We start from the raw sequence: 6000 nt of genomic DNA, 5'->3' as shown, positions 1-6000 counted from the left end.
CATATGGTAATATACATTTTTCAGTGCTGTTCTCTCAAATCATCCCACTCTCGACTTCTCCCTCAGAGACTCATCAAGAAAAAAAGGGAGAAGAATCAAATCAATAAAATTAGAAACGAAAATGGAGAAATCGCAATAGACAACACAGAAATACAAAGGATCATAAGAGACTACTATCAGCAACTGCTGCTGCTGCTGCTAAGTTGCTTCAGTTGTGTCCGACTCTGTGCGACCCCATAGACGGCAGCCCACCAGGCTCCCCCGTCCCTGGGATTCTCCAGACAAGAACACTGGAGTGGGTAAAGTGAAAAGTGAAAGTGAAGTCAGTCGTGTCCGACTCCTAGCGACCCCATGGACTGCAGCCCACCAGGCTCCTCCGTCCATGAGATTTTCCAGGCAAGAGTACTGGAGTGGGGTGCCATCGCCTTCTCTGACTATCAACAACTATATGCCAATAAAATAGACAACTTGGGAAAAATGGATGAATCCTTAAAAGAGCATAACCTTCCAAAAACTGATCTAGGAAGAAATGGAAAATCAAGTGCATTTTTAAAAAATCCGTGGGCTTAGACCCTAAGTTGTATCCCACTCTTTGAGACCCCATAGACTGTAGCCTACCAGGTTCCTCTGTCCATGGAATTTTTCAGGCAAGAATACTGGAGTGGGTTGCCATTTCTTACTCCAGGGGATCTTCCCAACCCAGGGATCGAACCCACCGCTCCTGCATCGGCAGGAGGACTTTTTTTTTTTTAACCACTTGAGCCACCTGGGAAATCCCTTTAAATGAGTGATCTTGTCTAATTGGAGTAAAACTTGTCCATCTTTGTAGACATCCACGGCTTTTGACATCATTGATCCAGACAGGTGGGCCAAAAGTTGCAGCGCCTAACTCTTTGAATACAAAGGATCCCATTATCAGTTTGCCTTTATCTACATGAAACAAGACAAATGAACATGTGCTTATATTGGAAAGAACCAAGAAATGTTACTACACGCTGGCCAAAAGAAATCCTTGGTGTACCACTACCATTTCCTGTGGAACTCTGGACATGGGAAAGGACCGAACCAGTAAACCCCAAGGACTGGGAATGTGGACTGCTTCAAAACAGAATGGAGAACTGCAGCTGCCACCAAGTTCCCAGTGTGACATCTGGGGATGGATTGCAAAGAAATGGGGTATTGTGGACTAAACCACTGACAGTTCCCAAGGTGGAATCTTAGCTGTGTTATCCACTCAAAAACCTGGGGATTTCAGTCTGAAAGGCTAGGGGCTTGGGTCTAGGCAGAACTGTCTGCCAGTTCAACTGGGCTCCAGGCTGAATCATGTAGCAGTTCAAGTTGACCTGTCCAGTAAAGGAAAACCAATTAGACCAGGAACTTGAATGCAAGAAGAGCAGAGCTCAAAACAAGAGGAACTCAGCAAAGGGCCCCTTGGAAACAATGTAAGACAGAGAACTCAAAAGCGTTCTCTGGCTGCCACACCTGTGTTTCTCATTGTCCCCAGATGTTGATGATGTCACTGCCACCCAATCTGTTAAAAAGCAAAATTCAACTGAGTACATTTGAAAATCTAATTGGCTTTATTCAGCAATTCATGAATCAAGCAGCATCTCATCTAGTGAACACAAGGGTGCTTCACAGAGTTCTACTAAATCGGGAAGTTTTTATAAGCAGAAGGAGGGCGGGGCAAGGAAATTATTAGCAAAAGAAAAGACAGACTTGTTTCAGGCCAGGTCATCTTCTTGGGGAAAAGAAAGGGCAAGGTTTTATCACACTGGTTACTTCACTAGTGCATACCAGGAAATTTCAGACTGTCTCTTTAAATGCCAAGATCCTGGGAGAGGTTGAAACTACAGTTGAGTTTCGGTTTGCTGTCGTATGGGATGACTCCACCTTGGGCCTGTTATTTCTTTTTTTATTGTTATACAGACACGTTTGGAAAATATACATATATCCCTGTTTCCACCAGTCACCTTTATCAAATCTTTTTTTTTAGATTGCTTGTAAAATATTTAATTTTTATAAATATCAATTTTTGAATACCATTGAGTGTATTGTTTTCAATAAATACATATTACTGATGAACCCCCCCCAAACAAAACAAAACAAAACAAAATCTTTATCTTACTCTGTACTTAGTTCAGGTAGGAATTTTTTAAAGAAATACAGCATTACAGATACAGATGCTGTCTTATGTGTATCCCTCTATGATCTCATTTCTTCCTTCCTTCCATAGAGATAACCACTATTCTGAATTTGTTGTTAATTATTTTCAAGCTATTTTTGTTTTGTAGCTATGTACATGTGTATGAGTGTATAAAATATATAGCATTGTTTCACATGTTAAAAATTTTTAAAATACACACATTGTTCTATATATATACATATAATGTACAAATTATTCTGAAACATTTCTTTTTGTACAAAATTAGTTTTTGGAGATTTGTCCTTGCTAGGCATACTAGTTCGTTTATTCATTTATCCACTACCCTATATGGCTTCTATCGTACCAATACCATGGTGAATCCATACTCATTTTAATAGATATTTTTCAATTTTCACTACCATAAACAAGGATACAATGAAAATTCTCAGTTTGTCTCATTTCTTTAGGGAATGTGCTCAGAAATGGAATTTCTGGTTCATACATTCTAAGTATCTTTAAATTTATTATCCAATACAGTGTCAGATCTACTAGACAGTGTCCAATTGTTCTCTAAAAATGTTTTTCTCCATATCCTCATCAACAATTGAGGTTATTAGAATTTTTAATTTTTTTGTCAAAGTGGGTGAATACAAAATGCATTTTCTTATTTTACTATGATTTTCCTGATTAACTGTGAAGTTGATATTTTCATATTTTATTGACTCTTTGGAGTCCTTTGCCTATGGATTATTCTTATATTCTGCTCATTTTTCTGTTATATTGTTTCTTATTGATCTTATAGACTTATTACATTCTAAATACTAGTAGTTTATTGGTTGTATATGTTTCAAATTATTTTTATATTTATTCCATTAATACTATGTGTTTGGAAGGGGTGGAAATGTATATCAAAACATAAACTTTTACCTTGACAGGAAATTTTTTAACTTATCAGTTCCATAGCACTTACAATGGGTCAAATATTTTCCTTTAAGTACTTTATACATATTAACTCATTTTAAATTTGATAAAACTCACGAGGAAGGTGAAATAGATGCTATTATTATCCCATATTATTTTTATTGTTACTTCAAAAGTAACAGATTTATTGAGATACAATTTGCTTATCACTTATTTATAAACATAAAGCTCACACTTTTAAAAATTGCACAATTCAGTGGTTTTAGTATATTCACAAAGGTGTGTAACCTTTATACATCCCATTCCATGATAGACTACATTTTATTTATCCATCTGTCAGTTTATGGACATTTGCGTTATTCTACTTTTTAGCTATTATGAGTAATGCTGCTATGAACATTTATGTACACACTTTTGTTTAAATATATATTTCCAATTCTTTAAAAAAAATAAATTTATTTATTTTAATTGGAGGTTAATTACAATATTGTATTGGTTTTGCCATATACATCAACATGTATCCGCCACAGGTATACACGTGTTCCCCATCAGGGGTGGAATTGGAATTTCTGAGTTATAAGTTAATTCTGTATTTAATTTTTTGAGGCACTGCAAGACTGCTTTCGAAAGCAGTTGCATCATTTGATATTCCTATCAGTAATGTGTGAGGGTTCCAATTTCTCTACGTTGTCCTGATCACTTGTTATTGTCCATCTTTTTTTTGTTAGCCAAATGGAGATGAAGTGATCTTGCAGGTCTCTGTTCAAATGTTACTTCCTCAGAGAGTCCTTCCCTTATGGCCCTTCTCCATTATTATCTATCACATCTCATTTATATCCTTCAAGTTTTTATAACAATGTGTCTTATTTATTTACTCATTTGATAAGACATCCATTGTATTCTCCATCATGAATGTTGGCTGCATGGATGCATTAATAGCTTCTCTGTCTTATCTCTGATAATTTACAATATCCTCAGTGCTATTGCTTTAATAATAACAGTTCAGGACATGTAGTTTAAAAGCTAGAATAAATCAAGAGCATCTTGACAATTAACAAAGGTGAATAAACAACTTCATTGGGAACCTCAGTCTTGAATGAATTATGTTGCCTTAAAAAGCAATTACAGTTTTCTATGGTGTGTGAAATTGGCAAAATGAAGAGGATTTCTTATATCCTTGATGGCTTCCTTCCGTCCTTAAAATTTTCCCCCTTTTTCCTTTTTTTTTTTTAAAGTTTAGATCGAACCTGAGTTGAGCAGCTGATTTAGAATCAGAAAGTCTTAAGAGTTGGAAAGGATGAGAAAAATATCATGTAGCTCATTTTTCTGATTAAGAAACAGGGGTCAGGGGGCCTCCCTGGTGGTCTAGTGGGTGAGAATCTGCCTGCCGATGCAGGGGTCATGGGTTCAATTTCTGGTCTGGAAGCTTCACACATGCCATGGAACAGCTAAGCCCGGAGTGCCACAACTACGGAGCCGGCGCTCTGGAGCCTGTGGGCCACGGTCACTGAGTCCCCGCGCTGTCAAAGCTGAAGCCCACTCTCCGAAGGGCCTGTATTCTGCAACAAGGGAAGCCACTGCAATGAGAATCCCATGCTCCCCAACGGAGAGTAGCCCCTGCTAGCCACAACCAGAGAAAGCCTGTGTGCAGCACTGAAGACCCAGCGCAACCAAAAGCAAATAAATAAATCTTAAAAAAAAAAGGGGGGTCAAAAATGAGGGAATTTTTCTCCCAAGGTCACAGAAGAAAAAGTAGAGAAATTATTTTGTTTTATGTTTATTTATGTATTACTATGCCAACAATACATGCTCATGGATTTAAATACAGAAAATGAAAAAAAAAAATTCGATCACTGTAACTCTAGCTTTTATAAGTAACTATTAACATTCAGTGGTATATCTTTCAGGAATTGCTTCCATGCATATTCAGCAATATAAATACTAAATTTGTGGTGATTTGTTGTAGCGGCAATAGAAAACTAATATGCCTAGTATGAAAGGTATTACTGTTGTTGTTGCTTAACTGCTAAGTCGAGTCTGACTCTTTTGTGACCCCATGGACTGTAGCCTGCCAGGTTTCTCTGTCCATGGGGATTTTCACAAGAATACTGGAATGGGCTGTCATTTCCTTCTCCAGGGGAGACCCAAGGATCAAACTGGCATCACCTGCATTGGCAGGCAAATGCTTTACCACTGAGCCACCAGGGAAGCCCATGAAGGTATTGATACTACTATAAATTATTTGATTAATTACTTATTATTGGGTATTTAGGTTGAATCTATTAATAGGTTTTGTGTATTCATATACTAGCCTGCAAAAGGAACTTTAATAAATAGCTTTGCATCTTCAATACTTCTCACTTGTCTATTTCCTGAGACAAATTCTTAGAGGTGAAATTTCAGGGTCAAAAAATGTTTAAAGGCTTTTGGTACATGCTGTCAATTTGCTCTGAGATTTAAAAATATTTTTATTTTTCACAACTTACACTTCTACTGCTTTGTTTTACCTACCATTGTAACATTGTTTATTTTTTATTCTTTTCCAACATTGGTCATATGGTAGATAAAATGTTAGGATTACACTGCTGCTTCAATTTGTATTTCTTTGACCACTCGTAGGTTCTGAACATGTTTTAAAGTTCAGGGATTACAAATGGTGACAAGCTAATTGTTCTCTGATGCAAAGTTATTCACCCTGATAAATTCTTTATTGTCTAAGCAAATAATGATGAAAAACTTTTTTAATACTGATACAATTCATATTTATATATACATATAATTACAGCTATATAAAATATAAAGTTATTATATATACATTCAAAAATTTGGAAACAATAACAATATAATCAGTTGCAAACTCATTGTTTATGGGTATGATTTTATGAACTGTTATGTCAGACAGAGCTTGAGAAGTTAGAAACAAAAGCAAGATG

This window comes from Oryx dammah, unplaced genomic scaffold (genome assembly GCF_014754425.2).
Source record: "Oryx dammah isolate SB20612 unplaced genomic scaffold, SCBI_Odam_1.1 HiC_scaffold_12, whole genome shotgun sequence".
NCBI classification, from domain to species: Eukaryota; Metazoa; Chordata; class Mammalia; order Artiodactyla; family Bovidae; genus Oryx; species Oryx dammah.
This window is presented reverse-complemented; position numbering follows the sequence as displayed.